At 44.5% G+C, this 23,318-nt stretch overlaps 6 non-coding genes across 6 annotated transcripts; all 6 read right to left on the reverse strand.

Moving 5' to 3' along the window:
- Positions 1–11,116: 11,116 nt before the first annotated feature.
- Positions 11,117–11,185, reverse strand: Trnar-ucu. The gene has a single exon. It is a non-coding gene; the product is annotated as a tRNA-Arg (tRNA).
- A 6,626-nt stretch (positions 11,186–17,811) lies between these two features.
- Positions 17,812–17,884, reverse strand: Trnar-ucu. The gene has a single exon. It is a non-coding gene; the product is annotated as a tRNA-Arg (tRNA).
- Positions 17,885–19,110: 1,226 nt separating this feature from the next.
- Positions 19,111–19,183, reverse strand: Trnar-ucu. Its single transcript has one exon. It is a non-coding gene; the product is annotated as a tRNA-Arg (tRNA).
- Positions 19,184–20,410: 1,227 nt separating this feature from the next.
- On the reverse strand, positions 20,411–20,483 carry Trnar-ucu. Its single transcript has one exon. It is a non-coding gene; the product is annotated as a tRNA-Arg (tRNA).
- A 1,226-nt stretch (positions 20,484–21,709) lies between these two features.
- On the reverse strand, positions 21,710–21,782 carry Trnar-ucu. Its single transcript has one exon. It is a non-coding gene; the product is annotated as a tRNA-Arg (tRNA).
- A 1,227-nt stretch (positions 21,783–23,009) lies between these two features.
- Trnar-ucu lies at positions 23,010–23,082 on the reverse strand. The gene has a single exon. It is a non-coding gene; the product is annotated as a tRNA-Arg (tRNA).
- Between the last annotated feature and the right edge of the window lie 236 nt (positions 23,083–23,318).

Raw genomic sequence — 23,318 nt, forward strand, 5'->3', positions numbered from 1 at the left:
ACTATATCTGATCAAAAACGTATTGCGAGACACGTAGCATGTCTTGCAGATTCAGTTAAATCAGAGCAGAACATTTGCACAGCGTCCCTTTCGCGCAGAGGATAGCGCGTTGAGCGTCCAATCCTAAGTTCCTGGGTTCGATCCCCACAAGGGACGGGCAATTACGCCAATATCAACATGGGTATTGGAATATGGATAACCATTAGCGTCTTCAAAAGGCCAAAATTGCTGTGAGCTCAGTTCTATGCTGAAGCATTGACACGCAAGTAAATTTATTTTTAGAAATTCCTCGTCCATTATAGGAATCGGATCCACGAGCTTTGGATTAAAAATGTAACGCGCTATCCTCTGCGCCAAAGGGACGCTGTGCAAACGTTCTGCTCAGATGTAAATGATTCTTCAAAACATAACGAGTGCTACGTATCTCGCATTACTTTTTTGATCTGTTTTACAAGACTTTGATGCGCATTGTACTTGTTAAGCTAACTTCCATACTTCTCTGGAGCAAATACATAAAAGAATCTTTATTTATTCAGCAGATAGGATACCTCGTCGAATCGCTCTGTTTACCATAGCCCTACTGATTCGTACACTTGCGAATCGACAGAGATGTTCTTTGCAAACATAGTGACACGATGCTGCTATGAGATTTGCTTCTGCTATCAGATTTGCTCACGTGCGCTGCTTATAGATGAATGGGAATTGCACTCTTTAGAACAGCATCCACCCACAAACTGGTAAACGACGCACTGGAAATACTGTATGATTAGTCACATTTTTTTCCCTTTGGTCGACTGCTGTGTCACAGCTGGTCCCCATCATATGTATACACTCCAACGGACATGTGTGTCCTGTTAGCACATTTTCCGGGGAGGTTAGCTACATCACCTCCATAGCAATTTCATGCAGTGCTTCGAGTAGAACTGGCAGATGATGCTCTCTCTCTCCGTCAGTTACAGGCGGGTATAATACTTGACGTAGTAAGCGTCAGTGGAGCCTCTCCTTCTTACCCTCGCCACATGGAATCAGTTGTAGCGTATGGCGACTTCAAGTTAGTCTTCTCGAAGAATTAGAATCCATTCAGTCCACAGGCATGTCCGGATTGTCCTCTAAGTCGCTTTCCAGATTAAGTTTACTATCTCGGCCTCTCGTAACTTGGAGCGCGCCGCACACTTGTAGTTGTATCGTTGTTGCTCTAGATAATGACGAAGGTACTCTCCTGGTTTTTCTTTTTTTTTTGTACGAGTTTAACTCAAACATAAATGGTGGTTTTTGGCATGCCTGTCGCCTAAGACCTAAATCTTCCTTTATATTTCTCCAAAACACAAAACCTTACTCTAAGGGCACTATCCGTGCGCCGTGCACTCATAAATAAACAGACAAACTTTCTGAAAATTGAAACAAAGACGTTATGTGAATATAAAGAACCTTGAAGATAATCCTTTTCCATTTAGGATAGGAATGCTTGCGTTAAATCAAATTCCTTCTGTAGTGCGAGAAGGCAGTAAGACATGACTACATATGTAGACCGCGCTCTTTGCTTTGTCACACTGTGTTCAAAACTGCCGGCAAATAGCCACCCATCTGGGCCTTCCATTTTCTTTGCTGTGAAATTTTCGCTTACTCTCGCGTGAGGTCGTATTGAAATTCGATTAGAGATTTGCTCTTCCTTGCCAAGCAGAACACTACGAACTTACCCATGAGCCAATAGGTTGAAAGTCGTTTCTGATTTGGATAAGGCCATCTTGTGGGAGTGAGCAATTCCTCCAGAGCTATATTGTCATTAGTCATGCGCTTCATGATAGCCGGTTTATGGCGTGTCCATAGCCGTACCTCGCTAGCGGTACCACAAGTAAAACGGTGAAGTAGAGTACCAGTTGTCTAACAGTCCAAGCATTGGGCGGTATTTGACAAGCCGATCTTAAAGAGACGCTCGTTTGTGCTTATGGTGTTGTATAAAGCGCAATACCACGTAGCTCTTACATGTGACGGTAAGGTTGTTTTGTCAAACTCGTCTCCAAGTGATTGTGGGGAATTTTCCCGCTAATTTGCTTGCACACGTATCTTCTATAACTACTTTATAAACTTCCTTGCTTCTATAGTTCCTTACCCTTTGTCAGATGTAGCTGTTCTCAATAACATATGTTTTAATATGCGACATCGTATAATTTATATGGCCGACCATAACTGGCACCTTGTTGTCTGGAGGAGACGCTGCATTCAGAACTTAAGCTGCGAGATTCCCATCACCTGCTGCTAGGGCCTCTGCCGTCCGAGATATCAACAGAGCTCTGCATTTGTCTCTAACGCTGGTGAGACCTAAACCACCTCTCTTTTCGGGTACAGTCGTGGTTTGATAATCTACCCTAAGGATTCGCCATCTCCATATGAACCACGCTAGAGCAGATTCAATTCGTTTCCGTATTGTTGAAGGCAAAGGGAAAATACTTGCGAGGTAGCATACCTTAGGAAGTATAGCGAGATTTATGAGCGTGATTTTTTGTACCATATATAGAGAACGGTTGTAATTCTCTTGTAATACCGCCCGGAGACTCTTGAGCCTCATTTTCCGATTCCAGGTCGCTGTCTTGACAGGGAATTTGCTAAACCGTATCGCCAGACGTTTGATGATATCCGCTTGTTCAACTGCGTAACTGTAAAATGCAAGCTTTACTGACATTAATTTTAGCTCCAGAACAAGAACTATGTGTCTGAATCACGTCCTGTATCTTCATAACATTCGTCGGATCAGTCAGATACACGGCCAGGTCATCAGTGTAACATCTGCAGACAAATTTGTTGCCTCCAATTTCAATTCCACGGAGCTTGACAGGTAATGATCGTAAAACAGGCTCGATTGATAACGAGAACAACAGTATCGAGAGGGGACAGCCTTGTCGTATCGACGCTAGGATGGTAATTCTCGCTGTGCATTGGCCATTGACAAGATTTCTTGAAGTGGCATGAGTGTGTAATCTCCCGATGATATCGACGAAAGAATATTTGATTCCCATTTTCGACATGACACGTAGCAGGTAGTTGTGACGGACCCTGTCAAACGCTTTGTCCATATCTAACGACATGATGGCCACTCTGCAGTTGGACGCTGAGGCGATAGCTGTTACATCCCGGTATTCTTCCAGCTCTTGCTGCGTTGTCCTTGGGACGGCACAAGACTGATATTGACCGATGAAGCGACCCGCAATGGTGTTCAACCGACGAAGCAATACCCTAGCAACTATCTCGAGTGCTCTACTGCATTGGCTCCTTACTTAGCCTGCATTTATCGCGAATCTCTTGTCCAACCTAAAGTCCCGAGTGACTGGAAAAAAGCGCAGGTGACGCCTGTATATAAGAAGGGTAGAAGGACGGATCCTCAAAATTACAGAGCAATATCCTTAACATCGCTTTGTTGCAGGATTCTAGAACATATTCTCAGTTCGAATATAATGAATTTCCTTGACACAGAGAAGTTGCTGAAAGAAAGCAACTCGCCCTTTTTTCACATTATATCTTGCGAACCATAGATGAAGGGTATCAGACGGATGCCATATTCCTTGACTTCCGGAAACCGTTTGGCTCGGTGCCCCACTGCAGACTCTTAACTAAGGTACGAGCATATGAGATTGGCTCCCAAGTATGTGAGTGGCTCGAAGACTTCTTAAGTAATAGAGCCCAGTACGTTGTCCTCGATGGTGAGTGTTCATCGGAGGTGAGGGTATCATCTGGAGTGCCCTAGGGAAGTGTGGTAGGCCCGCTGTTGTTTTCTATCTACATAAATGATCTTTTGGATAGGGTGGATAGCAATGTGCGGCTGTTTGCTGATGATGCTGTGGTGTACGGGAAGGTGTCGTCGTTGAGTGACTGTAGGAGGGTACAAGATGACTTGGACAGGATTTGTGATTGGTGTAAAGAATGGCAGCTAACTCTAAATATAGATAAATGTAAATTAATGCAGATGAATAGGAAAAAGAATCCTGTAATGTTTGAATACTCCATTAGTAGTGTAGCGCTTGACACAGTCACGTCGGTTAAATATTTGAGCGTAACATTGCAGAGCGATATGAAGTGGGACAAGCATGTAATGGCAGTTGGTAGAATTTTGGGAAGATGTGGTTCATCTGTAAAGGAGACCGCTTATAAAACACTAATACGACCTATTCTTGAGTACTGCTCGAGCGTTTGGGATCCCTATCAGGTCGGATTGAGGGAGGACATAGAAGCAATTCAGAGGCGGGCTGCTAGATTTGTTACTGGTAGGTTTGATCATCACGCGAGTGTTACGAAAATGCATCAGGAACTCGGGTGAGAGTCTCTAGAGGAAAGGAGGCGTTCTTTTCGTGAATCGCTACTGAGGAAATTTAGAGAACCAGCATTTGAACGTGACTGCAGTACAATTTTACTGCCCCCAACTTACCTTTCTCGGAAAGACCACAAAGATAAGATAAGAGAGATTAGGGCTCGTGCAGAGGCATATAATCAGTCATTTTTCCCTCGTTCTGTTTGGGAGTGGAACAGGGAGAGAAGATGCTAGTTGTGGTACGAGGTACCCTCCGCCAAGCACCGTATGGTGGATTGCGAAGTATGTATGTAGATGTAGATGTAGATCTTGTAGTCAGCGTTTAAGAGCGATATAGGACGCATGGTTGTCAAATCATTAGTACCGGCACTTTTAGGAACCAACACTATAAGCCATTCTAAAAGCTCACAGGGAATAGTGACAGGCGTACGTAGTTCGTCGAGCACTCCAGTCAGCGGACTACAGATTAAATTCCAGTACTTTGGTTAAACTTCTACGGGTAACCCAACGGGCCCAGAGGATTTGTTCCTCAGGCTTCATTTCAACGCTTCGTGCAGTTCTTCTGTAGTGATAGGAGCGTCCAGTTCTCCGTTTTCTGCATCCGTCACAGTCTGGTAAACGCAGTTTAAAAAGGCCTCACAATTGTCATTGTCGCCAGTGTCCCCTTCAGCATGCAGTCTCGTGAAATAGTCAAGGGCAAACTTTTTGATGTCCTGCTGGTCGATAAGTTGGATTCCATCATCATTTCGGAGAGAACTTATATGCAGCCGTCGTCCTCTTTTGAGTTTGGCCAGAAGGTGGAAAAGCGCAGTTTTTTCATTCTCAATGCCGCTGTTGTCTCTCGATCTTATTTTAACTCCCTCTATTTGCTGGCGTTTCAGAGTGGTTATGTTGGCCTTGATCCGTTCTATTCTCATGGTGTGACGTGATACGTTGGCGGTGTCTGCGTATAGTTCCCTTAGGCACTGGAAGTAGAATTCCACTGTCTCTCTTTCCCACTGTTTCCTTTCAAAAGCTTAGCGTTTTAGTAAAGTTCGTATTTTAGGTTTTGCATGTGTTACCCACCATTCCATTTTAGTTCTGTAGCTCGTTGGGGCTAACCTGTTGAATAACGTTTTCGTAATTGTCGGATGGGGTGTCTGCAGTATTTTGCGGAATGGGTCCATATATATGGCAGCGCATTAGTTCTTGATGTCCTTGACGCCGAAACCACCAGTGGCGCGGGTTAACACTATGGTTGGCATTGTGACTTTAAAGATGTTTCCGCTCCATATGAACCAATACGCTGCGGCTAAAAGGTTTTGCGCTGTATCCTTGGGTACTGGTAACACTGCTGCGATGTGATATATTTTGCTTAGCGCATAGCTGTTAATCAAGAGAGCTCTCTGTATCCGACTGAGCGTTCTAGTTTTGTGTTCATGAAGAGAAGCCCTGAATATGTTCAGTTTATGGTCCCAGTTGGCTACTGTCATCTCTCTTGGGTTGGACAGTAGAATCATACCTAAGTGGTTCGTCTTCTCTGTCCTTTGTAGCCATGTTCTTTGAATGTTCTCCATACGGGGTCCGACAGGTAAATTTTTCGATTTGTGTTAATTGAGTTTGGCTCCGGAAGAAGTGGCGTAAGCGTGGATTATTTGTTGAACGACTTCAATGTCTGAATGCGTGGTAACTACTACACTGATGTCATCAGCATAAGCGTGACACACTGTTTTTGTACCTAACACCTATAGACCTTGTAACCTGTGATGCAGGTTTAACAGTAACGGTTCTACGGCGATTGCGTATAGTGCCATAGAAAGGGGGCAGCCTTGTCTCACTGATTGCTTGATCGGGACTGGTGAACTTAGCTGACCATTAATTTTGATTCGAGACGATGTTCCGACTATACATTTGCGTATGATCTGAATAAAATGAGCACTGAATCCTATCCGTTGCATTACAGTTAGTAGAAAGTGGTGCTTGATGCGGTCAAAAGCCTTATCGAAGTCTAAAAACATGAGACCAACATTGAATATATTATGTCCCTATATTCACATAATGCATTAGACATAGATCTCCCTGGGACAGCACTCATTTGATAAGGGCCAATTACTTTTGGTAGTACCGTCTTCAGTCTGCAGTTTATTAGTCGGGTGAAGATTTTGTAGCCGGAACTGAGCAGAGTTAGTGGTCGAAAATCCTTCAGCGTAGTGATACGTGGTGTTTTGGGGATCAGGACAATCAGTCCTTCGGTAAGCTGAGATGGCATCTGCACGTCTCCCAATAATTCATTGCATATTTTGGTGAAATCCGGTCCTATGATGTGCGGCCGGCCGGTGTGGCCGTGCGGTTCTAAGCGCTTCAGTTTGGAACCGCGTGACCGCTACGGTCGCAGGTTCGAATCCTGCCTCGGGCATGGATGTGTGTGATGTCCTTAGGTTAGTCAGGTTTAAGTAGTTCTAAGTTCTAGGGGACTGATGACCTCAGATGTTAAGTCCCATAGTGCTCAGAGCCATTTGAACCTCTGATGTGCCAAAAACAAGCATAAAATTCTATGGGTAGACCATCTAAACGAACAGATTTCTCTGTAGGCGAATCTTTGATTATGGCACATACTTCTTCCTCAGTTATGTTGGCTGCAAGGTCGGCATTGTCAGTCGGATGGACCGTGAATTGAATGTAGGATTAAAAGCGGCTCACTTGCCGTCGAATCAGTCGCCGACGCGGAGTAAAAATCTGTATAATAATGCACCACGTAGTTTTTTACTGTAACTTGTTGATCGTATTCGTTCCCCTGTTCATCGCTGAGAGTATGGAGTAATTTTTGTTCACCTCTCTTGGCTTCCCGTATCACGTGATATACGGACGTATTCTCCTGCATCAGTTCAATCGGAGGACGCGATCGAACTTTTTTCCCCTCTAGTGAATGTCGTACCAACGCCGTTATTCTTGCTTTAGTGCGTTTTATTCTGGAGCTGTTTTCTACTAATCCCATGGGGTCATCATATAGTTCGCGGAGGCAGAGAAAGTGATACTCCAAGGTGCGTTTTCGCCAGTACGCTTTCATGCGACCATATCGTGTGATGCATTTTTTATCTGCGGTTTCGCAGACTGTAGACACCACATGATGCTTGTTGGATATCTGGATTGCGTCCGAAGACAACGCTGCCATATATCATGGATCTCCTGTTTCAGTACTGCGTCCTCCAAAAGTGATACGTTTAGCTGCCATACGCCTCTTCCCAGGAATGTTTTTTGTTTAGTGTGCTGCGCGGTTATATGAAATGCGCAGTGATCCGAGAAGTTAAGAGGCCAAATTTCGCAGTCAGTTACATTATGGATAAAACCTTTCGTTACCTACAGCCTGTCGAGTCTGCTTGCCGAAGTACTGGATACGTAAGTGTATCCTCGGGTGTGCAGGCGAAGATGGCACCAAGCATCTATCATATCTAGTCCGTTAGTTAACATCAACAGCTCCTCACAAAAGTTGAAGTTCGGGACTTGATCTTCTGGACGCAATACGCAGTTAAAATCTCCCCCCAGAATTGTGTGTAGTCGAGGATCCGTTATTAATGGGACAATTTCGTCCCGGAACATATTGCCCCTTGCTCGTTTTCCGCTGGATCCAGAGGGAGCATATATATTGACAAGAAGTAGATCATATATTTGTGCAGTTATGCCTCGTCCAGATTCAAGTATGGCTTTTGCTGTACATAGTATGTCGTGTTTGAGCAATATTCCCGTTCCACATTCATTGCCTATGTTTAAGATCGCCTTATATCCGTACACATCCGCTATTTTGTCGTAACTACCTCTTGTAACATCGCTATGTCAATGTCGGCGGCATATAAGTAGTCCTTCACAGATTGTAACTTTACGTCCGCAACTATTCTGTTTACATTGATCGTGGCGATTTTATACGCCTGCGTCATTCGGTAGTCCAACTAAGCGCATTCAGTGTCGTCAGACCATGCTGTGCCCGTATCAGGTCCACAGCGGTCAACAGTGTCCATTGGTTCTTCAATTGGAGGGGCGAGGTTCATCTGTACGTCCTCATTCGGGTTGGGGATGTCTGGTTTTCCGATGTCTACCACGCCTTGCTTTCCGCTTCGATCTGTTTTAAGAATTTTTTTGGTACGTGAGAGTTTTTCCTCCAGTTCTTGAATCTCTTCAGGGCTCTGTTTTCGTGTTTGCCGTTTAGGTTTCACCGGCTGCTGTCGGATGTTGTCTTCCTCAGCATTCTTCAAATCTTCTAAGCGGGTCGTGTTTCGAGACAAATTGTCGACCATGCTCTTGGTGGATGATGGTGTCAATAGAGAAATGGGTTCACTATGAGGTTGCTCATTCCGGGATGGTTCTTGCATGTCATTCTCAACAGAATTTGCTGTGGCCCCCAATATCTTTCAGTGTCTGTTGTGTTTGAAACCGTTACCGCTGTCACGATTTCCGTAGGTTCGGGTGGTCTCGGTTCTGTTGTATCGGTGGTGGCAATCTGGGCTTCTTCTCGGGTTGGATGGTTCTCCGTGTTCACATCAGGGCTTGGGGTCAGGACCGGGCCGCGGGCAGCCGTAGCGGAAGTCGCTGGCAGCGCAGTCGTAGCCGGCAGTCTCGACGCCTCTCCAGCCGGCAGCTGCGCCACTCTCCGCTGTAAACACTCAGCGCGTACGTGGCCGGGAGAGTTGCACCCCGCGCACGTCCTCGGCTGGCCGTCGTATATAACGTATATAACGATACCTCGGTATCCACAGACGCTGATGTATGACGGTACATGTTTGTGCAAATTGATCCTTAATTGTCTCGCTCCGTTGAGAACTTGGAATATGCGCGCGTGGGACCACCGTTCGGCAACATTACTGAGAACTTTACCGTGTCCGAAGCTCGTGGTCGTACGGTAGCGTTCTCGCCTCCCGCGACCGGGTTCCCGGGTTCGATTCCCAGCGGAGTCAGGGTTTTTCTCTGCCTCGTGATGACTGGGTGGTGTGTGATGTCCTTAGGTTAGTTAGGATTAAGTAGTTCTAAGTTCTAGGGGACTGATGACCATAGCTGTTAAGTCCCATAGTGCTCAGATCCATTTGAACCATTTGAATCAACTTTCCGGTACAGCGCTATCACTGCGTTTATTTGTTCCGCTGTTATTTCGAATGGTAGTTCGAATATCCTGATCGTTCGTATTCCACACCCTGCATGTGCTACGGTGACTTCGCCTACGTTTCCATCACAATGTTTAAACCTCATAAGTCCTCCGCAAGACTCAACTATTTTGTCACATAAGTTAGCATTCCTCAATTTCACAAATCCAACGCTGCTCACTATCGTAAGATGCATTCCAATGACATCCTCTGAATCAACTTTCACTTCGTATTCCAACCGCTCTTCGATTTCGTGTAGTTTAGGTCGGGCGTAATTACGATCAAACGAGAATTTCGAAGTATGTTGTCTGTTCAAGTGGGCCATCACGGATTCATATTTCAAATTTCAATAAGCATAGACTTTCTGCAACAATGCAAGAAGCACTGCGACTTACCACGCCGAAGCACAGCAGACAACGGCGCACGAAACTCAGCACACGTCCGCACAGCACGGCTGAAGCAGCGAGACTGCCAAAGGGACGTTGTGCATGTGTAGAGCTCAGATGTAAGAGATTCTGCAAGACATGACCCGTGCTACAAGTCTCGCGTTACTTTTCTGATAGGCTTACTTTCATATTTCTCTGAAGCAATTACATCAAAGACTCATTATTTATGTAACAGACACGATACTTCGCTCCGAATCGTTCTGTTTTCCATGGCCCTACTGATTGAAACACCTGCGTATTGACAGAGTTGCTCTGTACAATCGTAGTAACACAGTCCTGCTATTAGATTCGCTCACGTGCGCTGCTTACAGATAAATGGGAATTACGCTCTTTAGAACAGCATCCACTCACAAGGTGGTAAACGACACACTGGAAACACTGTATGATTAGTCACATTTTTTGACTTTGGTTGACTGCTGTGTGACAGCCGGTCCCCATCATAGGTATACACTCCAACGGACGTGTGTGCCCCGTTAGCACATTTGCCAGGAACGTTAGCTGCATCACCTCCCTGGCAATTTCATGCCGTCCTCGAAGCGTCAGCCATTGCTTGGTGACAGTGTGTTTCGATGAGACGTGGACAGATGATGCATCTCTCTTGCCATCAGTTATAGGCGGGAATCATACTTAATGTAGTTTTCTGCAAGCGTCAGCGGAGCGTCAGACGTCTCTGTCTGGCCTTCTCCCTTCATGTAGCCAGCAAGCCCCCTCCTGACAGTCTCCTGTAAACGCCCTCTGTGCTGAAGCGAAAATTGCCGCCGTTTCTGTAGATACAGAGTGCCATTGTTTAATGGGAACAGTTAAGGAACCGTAGTACTATATCCTGTTGTGAAACAGTCTACTTTTCTCACTTGTGGCCGAGAAAACTGAAACCCTCTCGGCTTGGGCTGGAAGATCTAAAGATCTTCACTGGGATTACATACATTGACTCGTGAAGTAATACAAAATTATTTCACTCTTCATTGTATTTGTTTCTGTACAAAATGTGCGTTCTATTGCTATATTTCTATCTATAGGTAAAAATTGGGTATTGAAAGAAAATTTGCGTGAACAGGCACGTGAAGATATGGTTCCGTTTTTACAGCATTTACACATAACAGCGTCATGGATAACAGATCTACGAGAATTTTGCTTGTATGTGTAAGGTTAATATATTTAAGCATAGAACTGAGGTCACAACAATTTTCACCTTTTGAAGACGCTTGTGGTTACCCATATGTCAATACCCACCTCGTGATTGGCACATATTTTTAAAAATTACCCGTCCCTTGTGGGGATCGAACCCACGACCTTTGGATTAGAAGTCCAACGCGCTATCCTCTGCGCCAATTTTTTTTTTTTTTTATTGCCTCCCTTCTCCCCTTACAGCGCTCCTTGCGCTCTTCATGAATGCCTTCCTTGGCGAGCTTCTTCAGCTATAGTCAAAAGAAATCAAAGTCTCCAGATTCACTGGCGTCGTACTACAGTACACAATGAGAATTCTATTTGTTCCGGATTACAAGGAGTTCATTGCTTCGTCTTCTTTGTAATATAAGTGCAACGAAAAATAGAAATCTTTCTCAAAGCCAAGAAGAAAAAAAAATGTCTCTTCCCTCAAAAATCAAATAATGAGGAATAAGAAAGAAAAGAAAACCTCCGGTTCTTCAAGCGCCATAGGCGAAATGATAACGAAAATAGTATTCAGTGTTGACTTGTACTTGGGAACTTCACCGTGGAATTGTTGACAGTAATCGCGGATTTACTTTAGAATCACTCAGTTCCCTGTTTCTCAAACAGTATTGTTAACATATTCCCAAAATCCCTCTTGATGTGCGGGAACTGGTTTCTTCGCCAATATGCCGTTTCCATATAAGCAGTAAAGGCATTAATATCGTCTTCTCCGTGTTCAGTTATGACGTAATTGACAAAATGACCCAGCATCCACATAACAGTATTGTTTTTCGTTTTGGGGTAATACCGTGTATCAGGCCACAGGAGGATATCAGTTGTATAAAGACTTTCAGTTCTGCGTGTGAGCAGCGCCAATCGTTTCCGCACCCAATGCCAGTTGAACTGATGCCCGCAGCAAGTAAACCTGTGCCTCAGAGTGTCTACTAATCCACATTTGAGGCAGTTGTCAGTAGCACTTAAGCCAATGCGGTTGAGTTTTTCGTTGGTTGGAATAAGATTGTGGACAACTTTATACCAGGCAGAAAGCACATCGGAGGAATGAATTTTTAGAGTAATATTGGTCCACACTGCCGTCCAGACGATTCTTGGGTAGTGCATTTCAATTGTATTTGGAGCTTCGTACTTCTGCCACTGAGCAATTAAGAACACTGTCGCGAGACAAGGACTTGTGAAAACACTGTCACCTAAGTAACTCATTTCGAGGTAATAAACACCGACATGTTGCAATTGAAAGTTGAGTTTCCCGATGTCAATTGGCGGTTTCATACATCTAGGGCGAACAATGCGAAACAGCTGTGATGTGATAGTATGGGGCATCGTGGTAATTATCACAGTTGTTCGTTTTATATAGAGTGCTGTCGCCTTTCGACGGATATCATTGAGTTGCAGGCCCCCAGCTTGCACTGACTTAGACAGTGTGGTATAGGTTAACTTAAAAATATGACCGAGCCACACAAACCTGCTGGACAAACGCATGATCTTATGGGCTTGCATTTTGGGAAGAGGGAACACCTGAGCGACATAATAAGCCTTACAGAGTATGTATGTATTCAAAATCCTGATCTTCTGGAGGATATTTGTCGATCGCCAGGTGTTTTCCACTATAGCTCCCTGTATTCGATTTGCAGTAAGTTTCCAGTTTTTAGCTGCCATACGAAGGGACACCTATCGATGATGATTCCCAGAGCAACATGTTGTTCGACGATCTGTGCCCACGGTATAGCAAGAGATTCGAAGCCCCGTAAGCTTAGAACCTTACATTTACCCTCACTGAGTTTCGCCCCAGAAGCAGTGCTGTAAGTATCAATCTCAGCCCGCAATTGGGTCACTTCAGACTCATGACGTAGGATAACAGCAACATCATCGGCGTAAGCCCTCACAGTAAGATTGCTCCCTAAGACAGAAAGGCCAGTTAATGTGATACACAATCTCTTCAGAAATGGCTCGAGCGACAAAACAAAGAGCGACATCGACAACGGACTGCCTTGCGGTCCACCTCGTCGTATGCTAACAGCTTGTGTCAGCTGACCGTTAACGGTGATCCTAGCAGTAATGCCTGTTATCATATGCCGAATGACTGCCACAGCTCGTTCGTCGAGTCCAATTCGTTGCAGGATGCGTTCTAAATAGTGATGACTAACGCGGTCAAAAGCTTTGCAAAAGTCAAGAAAAAGGAAAGCACATTTGATGTTGGTTACGGCCGCTACTGAAATAACGTCTCTGTACTCCGCAACCGGAGTCATAATGGATCTCCCTGGAAGGCAGGACTGATGTGAATGAATAACTTTCCCAAGGATGGGGGTCATTCTGCTATTAATCGCTCGGGCAATCGTTTTATAATCAAAGTTCAATAATGTGATTGGACGGAGATTATCAACTCGCTTGTGACCAGTTCTCTTCGGGACTAAAACAATTCTACCCACCTTGAACTCGGCAGGAAGAGGACCACCACTCATGACTTCATTAACAATTTCAGTAAAAGTACCACCAAGGACATTCCAGAATTTGATATAAAATTCCTTGGGCAAACCATCAGGACCAGGCGATTTAAAGGAAGGCGACTCGGAGATCAAGGCTAAAACTTCCTCGGGAGTGAAATCCGATAAAAAGTCGACATTGTCAGCAGGAGTAATCGCCCTATCAAAAACATTGACCACTGCACTGACAGCAGGTTCATTGACAATTTCACTGGAATACAGTCGTTGGAAATGTTGGTGAATTTCACTAATAATGGCCGCTTGAGTAGAGAGTAATTCCCCATTATCTCTTTCCAAAACATCAATGAAAGCCCGGCGGCGGCGTGATAAATGCTTGAATAAATGGTACATAGATGTCATTTCGTCGGCTAAAACAGATTTAGGTTTGGATTTAACTTTCAGACCTTCCAATTGTTGACGCTTCAAGCTGACAAGTTTAGCCTTGACTCGTTGAATTGATGGAAAGTTAGTGTTGGTCGCAGTGGATGAATCATACAGTTGTCGCAGCACAGTGTAGTAAAACTCAAAGGTCCTCTTGAAGGCGCGTGCTTTCTGAGCACTATAATAAATGAGACTTTTTCGAAGCTTTGGCTTCGCAACAGTGGTCCACCACATCGCTTTAGTCGGGTAAAAAGTGATGGAACGCAAACAAGTTTCCCACACATGCCTGATAACGTCAAATAACTCAGCGTCCGCCAGATGCGATATGTTTAACATCCACGGGGAACGAAATAATTTGGTAGGCTGTCGATTTAAGTGAACCGTTGCCGTAAAAGCGCAATGGTCGGTAAAACTAGCCGGGATTACGTCAACCGATAGGAGTCTGTCACTGATACAGTCCGATAGATAAATTCTATCCAGACGGCTGCATGAAGTAACGGTGAAAAAAGTGAATTTAACTAAAGTAGGATACTTCAGTTCCCAAGCATCTTTCAGCTTAATATTCTTAACGAGCTCGTGCAGTTCTTTACAGTAGTTAAAATTAGGGGACTGATCGTTTTTACGTAGAACACAGTTGAAGTCACCTCCTATTATCAGGTTTTGAGGACTGCTCCTCAACAGATACGTAGCAGCCTCCTTATAAAAACGTGACCGTTCGAATTTGTTGCTGTTGCCTGATGGGGCATATAAATTAAGAAGGGTTACATCAAAAATTTTACAGCTCACTCCTCGACCGGAATCTAAAAACTCGATCTCCCCAACTGGAATACCTTCCCGTAATAAAAGTGCGGTACCTGTACTTTCCTCAGGAGCAACGTTTGATATGGTTTTAAAACCAGAGATGAAGAGATTTAAAACAGTAACTTCCTGCAACAACACAATATCAGCGTCAGATTCGTATAGAAACTGCTGTAGGGCCGCAATTTTGAGATCAGATCGAATCTTATTTATGTTCAGGGAGACGAATTTGTACGCTTGTACCATTATTACAGTGAGGTACGTAAAGGGTCACTAAACAACACTGGTCGCATTACAATGTCATAGAAACTTCGGAATGGGCTGCATTGTCGGGAGGATCACGAACAGTCACTTGTGTGTCGTTGGGTTTGTTTTTCTTCCGTACTGCGTTGACGTTCGGTTGAACTTTGGTCCTACTACGTGCTCTGCTAGGGAACACATCGGCAGACGGAGGTGTGGGAGGGTCCTGAGTGACTTCGCAATCCATAACGTGATGTGACGCCTCAGCCATCTGATCTGCAGAAAGAACTGACTCAGAAGGTGGACAAGTTTGTTTGTTGTCACTAGCACGAACTTCGTGTTTGTTTGTAGACGGACTTTGACTTCCTTCAGTTTGTACACAAGTACTGCCTTCCTCGTTATGCTTATCGGGAGCACGCGCTTGTTGTGATTCGGCCTGTGGTGACGTCGCGACTTCAGGCGGCGTGCTCGGCTGTTGTGGTGCCAAAGCTGCCTGTACGTCACTCGGAATGACGTCAATAGCCGCAGCGTCGACAGCTGCGTGCGACGGTTCAGAAAAACTTGAGTCAGTAACCGTAACCGGCATCTCTTTTGGGACGTCGAGTTCTAATTCCTGGAGAGCCTCGTCCGGACTATCATCATCACACGTTCTTCGCCGTTTGTGGCTCAGCAGCTGCACGTCAGATTTGGAGGCAGGCGTATCTGTAACCGGTTTTGAAGGAAAGGGTGGAAAGTCGGCAACAGGCAAACCAGGCTCCGGGGGCAATATTTCACTATCACGAGGGCGTTCGATGTCCGTGATTGGTGCCTCCCTAACAAGATCGGCCAATGTCAACTTTTTACGCTGTTCCAAAGTACTTTTGAGAACAAATACACGTTTAGGGCAGGTCGTACGCAAGTGGCCAGTTTCATTACAAATAAAGCATGTGCCTGGTTGCCCACTGTACGTGACATGAACTTTATACCCACAAACAATAAGATGGGAGGGGATATCTTGCTTGACGTGCATTTCGACTGACCGGACGCCACTAAAACACTGTAACCGATGTTGACTAGACCAACGTTCGTTACGGATTTGCTTGACCTCCCCATACTTCGTCAAAATCTCACGTAAATAACAGTTTTCAACTTCCGGCGGCAGGTTGTACACACGGACATTTTTGTATTCTACATCAGCATTTGATATGAGAACAGTACTCACCGAGGCGTCACGATGACGGAACTCAGCTCTGCTACCATGTTTTAACAGAATCTTCTCCAGTAACACAGGGTTTAACAACTTGACAAAGAAACAGTAGAGGTCGGTGTCGTAATAGGCAGTATGAACCTGGTCAGACGTAATACCAATAACATCCACTATGAAATCGTGAACTTCCATGGAACTCGGTTGAACATGACGTGTAGACTTGTCAAATTCAAAACACAGAGTACATTTCCTTGGGAACAACCTGGACGACATATCCACTTATTAAACGGTCGAGACCGCTAACACAAAACGACACAAAACACTAAACGCGAAGTGAAGTGACGGAAGCACAAGACAGCAAATCTAGCAAACAACGTAAACAAAGAAAGTAGTCACGGCTTGCACACGCTATTGCGGAGCGAAGGCACAAACACGTGCGACCTGCACGGCGTCGCAAGCGGAACTGCGCCAAAGGGACGCTGTGCAAGTGACGGGCTCAGATGTAAGAGATTCTGCAAGACATGACCCGTGCTACATGTCTCGCGTTACTTTTCTGATAGGCTTACTTTCATATTTCTCTGAAGCAATTACATCAAAGACTCATTATTTATGTAACAGACACGATACATCACTCCGAATCGCTCTGTTTACCATGGCCCTACTGCTTGAAACACCTGCGTATTGACAGAGTTGCTCTGTACAATCGGAGTAACACAGTCCTGCTATTAGATTCGCTCACGTGCGCTGCTTACAGATAAATGGGAATTACGCTCTTTAGAACAGCATCCACTCACAAAGTGGTAAACGACACACTGGAAACACTGTATGATTAGTCACATTTTTTGACTTTGGTTGACTGCTGTGTCACAGCCGGTCCCCATCATATGTATACACTCCAACGGACGTGTGTGCCCTGTTAGCACATTTGCCAGGAACGTTAGCTGCATCACCTCCCTGTCAATTTCATGCCGTCCTCGAAGCGTCAGCCATTGCTTGGTGACAGTGTGTTTCGATGAGACGTGGACAGATGATGCATCTCTCTCGCCGTCAGTTATAGGCGGGAATCATACTTAATGTAGTTTTCTGCAAGCGTCAGCGGAGCGTCAGACGTCTCTGTCTGGTCTTCTCCCTTCATGCATCCAGCAAGTCCCCTCCTGACAGTCCCCAGCAAAAGCCCCCTGCGCTGAAGCGAATATTGCCGCCGTTTCTATAGATACAGAGTGCCATTGTTTAATGGGAACAGTTAAGGAACCATAGTACTATATCTTGTTGTGAAACAGTCTACTTTTCTCACTTGTGGCCGAGAAAACTGAAACCCTCTCAGCTTGGGCTGGAAGAATTAAAGATCATGACTGGGATTACATACATTGACTCGTGAAGTAATACAAAATTATTTCACTCTTCATTGTATTTGTTTCTGTACAAAATGTGCGTTCTATTGCTATATTTCTATCTGTAGGTAAAAATTGGGTATTGAAAGAAAATTTGCGTGAACAGGCACGTGAAGATATGGTTCCGTTTTTACAGCATTTACACATAACAGCGTCATGGATAACAGATGCACGAGAATTTTGCTTGTATGTGTAAGGTTGACATATTTAAGCATAGAACTGAGGTCACAACAATTTTCACCTTTTGAAGACGCTTGTGGTTACCCATATGTCAATACCCATCTCGTGATTGGCACATGTTTTTAAAAATTGCCCGTCCCTTGTCGGGATCGAACCCACGACCTTTGGATTAGAAGTCCAACGCGCTATCCTCTGCGCCAAAGGGACACTGTGCAAGTGGCGGGCTCAGATGTAAGAGATTCTGCAAGACATGACCCGTGCTACATGTCTCGCGTTACTTTTCTGATAGGCTTACTTTCATATTTCTCTGAAGCAATTACATCAAAGACTCATTATTTATGTAACAGACACGATACATCACTCCGAATCGCTCTGTTTACCATGGCCCTACTGATTGAAACACCTGCGTATTGACAGAGTTGCTCTGTACAATCGGAGTAACACAGTCCTGCTATTAGATTCGCTCACGTGCGCTGCTTACAGATAAATGGGAATTACGCTCTTTAGAACAGCATCCACTCACAAAGTGGTAAACGACACACTGGAAACACTGTATGATTAGTCACATTTTTTGACTTTGGTTGACTGCTGTGTCACAGCCGGTCCCCATCATATGTATACACTCCAACGGACGTGTGTGCCCTGTTAGCACATTTGCCAGGAACGTTAGCTGCATCACCTCCCTGTCAATTTCATGCCGTCCTCGAAGCGTCAGCCATTGCTTGGTGACAGTGTGTTTCGATGAGACGTGGACAGATGATGCATCTCTCTCGCCGTCAGTTATAGGAGGGAATCATACTTAATGTAGTTTTCTGCAGAGTCAGCGGAGCGTCAGACGTCTCTGTCTGGTCTTCTCCCTTCATGCATCCAGCAAGTCCCCTCCTGACAGTCCCCAGCAAAAGCCCCCTGCGCTGAAGCGAATATTGCCGCCGTTTCTATAGATACAGAGTGCCATTGTTTAATGGGAACAGTTAAGGAACCATAGTACTATATCTTGTTGTGAAACAGTCTACTTTTCTCACTTGTGGCCGAGAAAACTGAAACCCTCTCAGCTTGGGCTGGAAGAATTAAAGATCGTGACTGGGATTACATACATTGACTCGTGAAGTAATACAAAATTATTTCACTCTTCATTGTATTTGTTTCTGTACAAAATGTGCGTTCTATTGCTATATTTCTATCTGTAGGTAAAAATTGGGTATTGAAAGAAAATTTGCGTGAACAGGCACGTGAAGATATGGTTCCATTTTTACAGCATTTACACATAACAGCGTCATGGATAACAGATGTACGAGAATTTTGCTTGTATGTGTAAGGTTGACATATTTAAGCATAGAACTGAGGTCACAACAATTTTCACCTTTTAAAGACGCTTGTGGTTACCCATATGTCAATACCCATCTCGTGATTGGCACATGTTTTTAAAAATTGCCTGTCCCTTGTGGGGATTGAACCCATGACATTTGGATTAGAAGTCCAACGCGCTATCCTCTGCGCCAAAGGGACGCTGTGCAAGTGACGGGCTCAGATGTAAGAGATTCTGCAAGACATGACCCGTGCTACATGTCTCGCGTTACTTTTCTGATAGGCTTACTTTCATATTTCTCTGAAGCAATTACATCAAAGACTCATTATTTATGTAACAGACACGATACATCACTCCGAATCGCTCTGTTTACCATGGCCCTACTGATTGAAACACCTGCGTATTGACACAGTTGCTCTGTACAATCGGAGTAACACAGTCCTGCTATTAGATTCGCTCACGTGCGCTGCTTACAGATAAATGGGAATTACGCTCTTTAGAACAGCATCCACTCACAAAGTGGTAAACGACACACTGGAAACACTGTATGATTAGTCACATTTTTTGACTTTGGTTGACTGCTGTGTCACAGCCGGTCCCCATCATATGTATACACTCCAACGGACGTGTGTGCCCTGTTAGCACATTTGCCAGGAACGTTAGCTGCATCACCTCCCTGTCAATTTCATGCCGTCCTCGAAGCGTCAGCCATTGCTTGGTGACAGTGTGTTTCGATGAGACGTGGACAGATGATGCATCTCTCTCGCCGTCAGTTATAGGCGGGAATCATACTTAATGTAGTTTTCTGCAAGCGTCAGCGGAGCGTCAGACGTCTCTGTCTGGTCTTCTCCCTTCATGCATCCAGCAAGTCCCCTCCTGACAGTCCCCAGCAAAAGCCCCCTGCGCTGAAGCGAATATTGCCGCCGTTTCTATAGATACAGAGTGCCAATGTTTAATGGGAACAGTTAAGGAACCATAGTACTATATGTTGTTGTGAAACAGTCTACTTTTCTCACTTGTGGCCGAGAAAACTGAAACCCTCTCAGCTTGGGCTGGAAGAATTAAAGATCATGACTGGGATTACATACATTGACTCGTGAAGTAATACAAAATTATTTCACTCTTCATTGTATTTGTTTCTGTACAAAATGTGCGTTCTATTGCTATATTTCTATCTGTAGGTAAAAATTGGGTATTGAAAGAAAATTTGCGTGAACAGGCACGTGAAGATATGGTTCCGTTTTTACAGCATTTACACATAACAGCGTCATGGATAACAGATGTACGAGAATTTTGCTTGTATGTGTAAGGTTGACATATTTAAGCATAGAACTGAGGTCACAACAATTTTCACCTTTTGAAGACGCTTGTGGTTACCCATATGTCAATACCCATCTCGTGATTGGCACATGTTTTTAAAAATTGCCCGTCCCTTGTGGGGATCGAACCCACGACCTTTGGATTAGAAGTCCAACGCGCTATCCTCTGCGCCAAAGGGACGCTGTGCAAGTGACGGGCTCAGATGTAAGAGATTCTGCAAGACATGACCCGTGCTACATGTCTCGCGTTACTTTACTGATAGGCTTACTTTCATTTTTCTCTGAAGCAATTACATCAAAGACTCATTATTTATGTAACAGACACGATACATCACTCCGAATCGCTCTGTTTACCATGGCCCTACTGATTGAAACGTCTGCGTATTGACAGAGTTGCTCTGTACAATCGGAGTAACACAGTCCTGCTATTAGATTCGCTCACGTGCGCTGCTTACAGATAAATGGGAATTACGCTCTTTAAAACAGCATCCACTCACAAAGTGGTAAACGACACACTGGAAACACTGTATGATTAGACACATTTTTTGACTTTGGTTGACTGCTGTGTCACAGCCGGTCCCGATCATATGTATACACTCCAACGGACGTGTGTGCCCTGTTAGCACATTTGCCAGGAACGTTAGCTGCATCACCTCCCTGTCAATTTCATGCCGTCCTCGAAGCGTCAGCCATTGCTTGGTGACAGTGTGTTTCGATGAGACGTGGACAGATGATGCATCTCTCTCGCCGTCAGTTATAGGCGGGAATCATACTTAATGTAGTTTTCTGCAAGCGTCAGCGGAGCGTCAGACGTCTCTGTCTGGTCTTCTCCCTTCATGCATCCAGCAAGTCCCCTCCTGACAGTCCCCAGCAAAAGCCCCCTGCGCTGAAGCGAATATTGCCGCCGTTTCTATAGATACAGAGTGCCATTGTTTAATGGGAACAGTTAAGGAACCATAGTACTATATCTTGTTGTGAAGCAGTCTACTTTTCTCAATTGTGGCCGAGAAAATGAAACCCTCTCAGCTTGGGCTGGAAGAATTAAAGATCATGACTGGGATTACATACATTGACTCGTGAAGTAATACAAAATTATTTCACTCTTCATTGTATTTGTTTCTGTACAAAATGTGCGTTCTATTGCTATATTTCTATCTGTAGGTAAAAATTGGGTATTGAAAGAAAATTTGCGTGAACAGGCACGTGAAGATATGGTTCCGTTTTTACAGCATTTACACATAACAGCGTCATGGATAACAGATCTATGAGAATTTTGCTTGTATGTGTAAGGTTGACATATTTAAGCATAGAACTGAGGTCACAACAATTTTCACCTTTTGAAGACGCTTGTGGTTACCCATATGTCAATACCCATCTCGTGATTGGCACATGTTTTTAAAAATTGCCCGTCCCTTGTGGGGATCGCACCCACGACCTTTGGATTAGAAGTCCAACGCGCTATCCTCTGCGCCAAAGGGACGCTGTGCAAGTGACGGGCTCAGATGTAAGAGATTCTGCAAGACATGACCCGTGCTACATGTCTCGCGTTACTTTTCTGATAGGCTTACTTTCGTATTTCTCTGAAGCAATTACATCAAAGACTCATTATTTATGTAACAGACACGATACATCACTCCGAATCGCTCTGTTTACCATGGCCCTACTGATTGAAACACCTGCGTATTGACAGAGTTGCTCTGTACAATCGGAGTAACACAGTCCTGCTATTAGATTCGCTCACGTGCGCTGCTTACAGATAAATGGGAATTACGCTCTTTAGAACAGCATCCACTCACAAAGTGGTAAACGACACACTGGAAACACTGTATGATTAGACACATTTTTTGACTTTGGTTGACTGCTGTGTCACAGCCGGTCCCCATCATATGTATACACTCCAACGGACGTGTGTGCCCTGTTAGCACATTTGCCAGGAACGTTAGCTGCATCACCTCCCTGTCAATTTCATGCCGTCCTCGAAGCGTCAGCCATTGCTTGGTGACAGTGTGTTTCGATGAGACGTGGACAGATGATGCATCTCTCTCGCCGTCAGTTATAGGCGGGAATCATACTTAATGTAGTTTTCTGCAAGCGTCAGCGGAGCGTCAGACGTCTCTGTCTGGTCTTCTCCCTTCATGCATCCAGCAAGTCCCCTCCTGACAGTCCCCAGCAAAAGCCCCCTGCGCTGAAGCGAATATTGCCGCCGTTTCTATAGATACAGAGTGCCATTGTTTAATGGGAACAGTTGAGGAACCATAGTACTATATCTTGTTGTGAAACAGTCTACTTTTCTCACTTGTGGCCGAGAAAACTGAAACCCTCTCAGCTTGGGCTGGAAGAATTAAAGATCATGACTGGGATTACATACATTGACTCGTGAAGTAATACAAAATTATTTCACTCTTCATTGTATTTGTTTCTGTACAAAATGTGCATTCTATTGCTATATTTCTATCTGTAGGTAAAAATTGGGTATGGAAAGAAAATTTGCGTGAACAGGCACGTGAAGATATGGTTCCGTTTTTACAGCATTTACACATAACAGCGTCATGGATAACAGATCTACGAGAATTTTGCTTGTATGTGTAAGGTTGATATATTTAAGCATAGAACTGAGGTCACAACAATTTTCACCTTTTGAAGACGCTTGTGGTTACCCATATGTCAATACCCATCTCGTGATTGGCACATGTTTTTAAAAATTGCCGGTCCCTTGTGGGGATCGAACCCACGACCTTTGGATTAGAAGTCCAACGCGCTATCCTCTGCGCCAAAGGGACGCTGTGCAAGTGACGGGCTCAGATGTAAGAGATTCTGCAAGACATGACCCGTGCTACATGTCTCGCGTTACTTTTCTGATAGGCTTACTTTCATATTTCTCTGAAGCAATTACATCAAAGACTCATTATTTATGTAACAGACACGATACATCACTCCGAATCGCTCTGTTTACCATGGCCCTACTGATTGAAACACCTGCTTATTGACAGAGTTGCTCTGTACAATCGGAGTAACA

This window comes from Schistocerca americana, chromosome 1 (assembly GCF_021461395.2).
Source record: "Schistocerca americana isolate TAMUIC-IGC-003095 chromosome 1, iqSchAmer2.1, whole genome shotgun sequence".
NCBI lineage: Eukaryota > Metazoa > Arthropoda > Insecta > Orthoptera > Acrididae > Schistocerca > Schistocerca americana.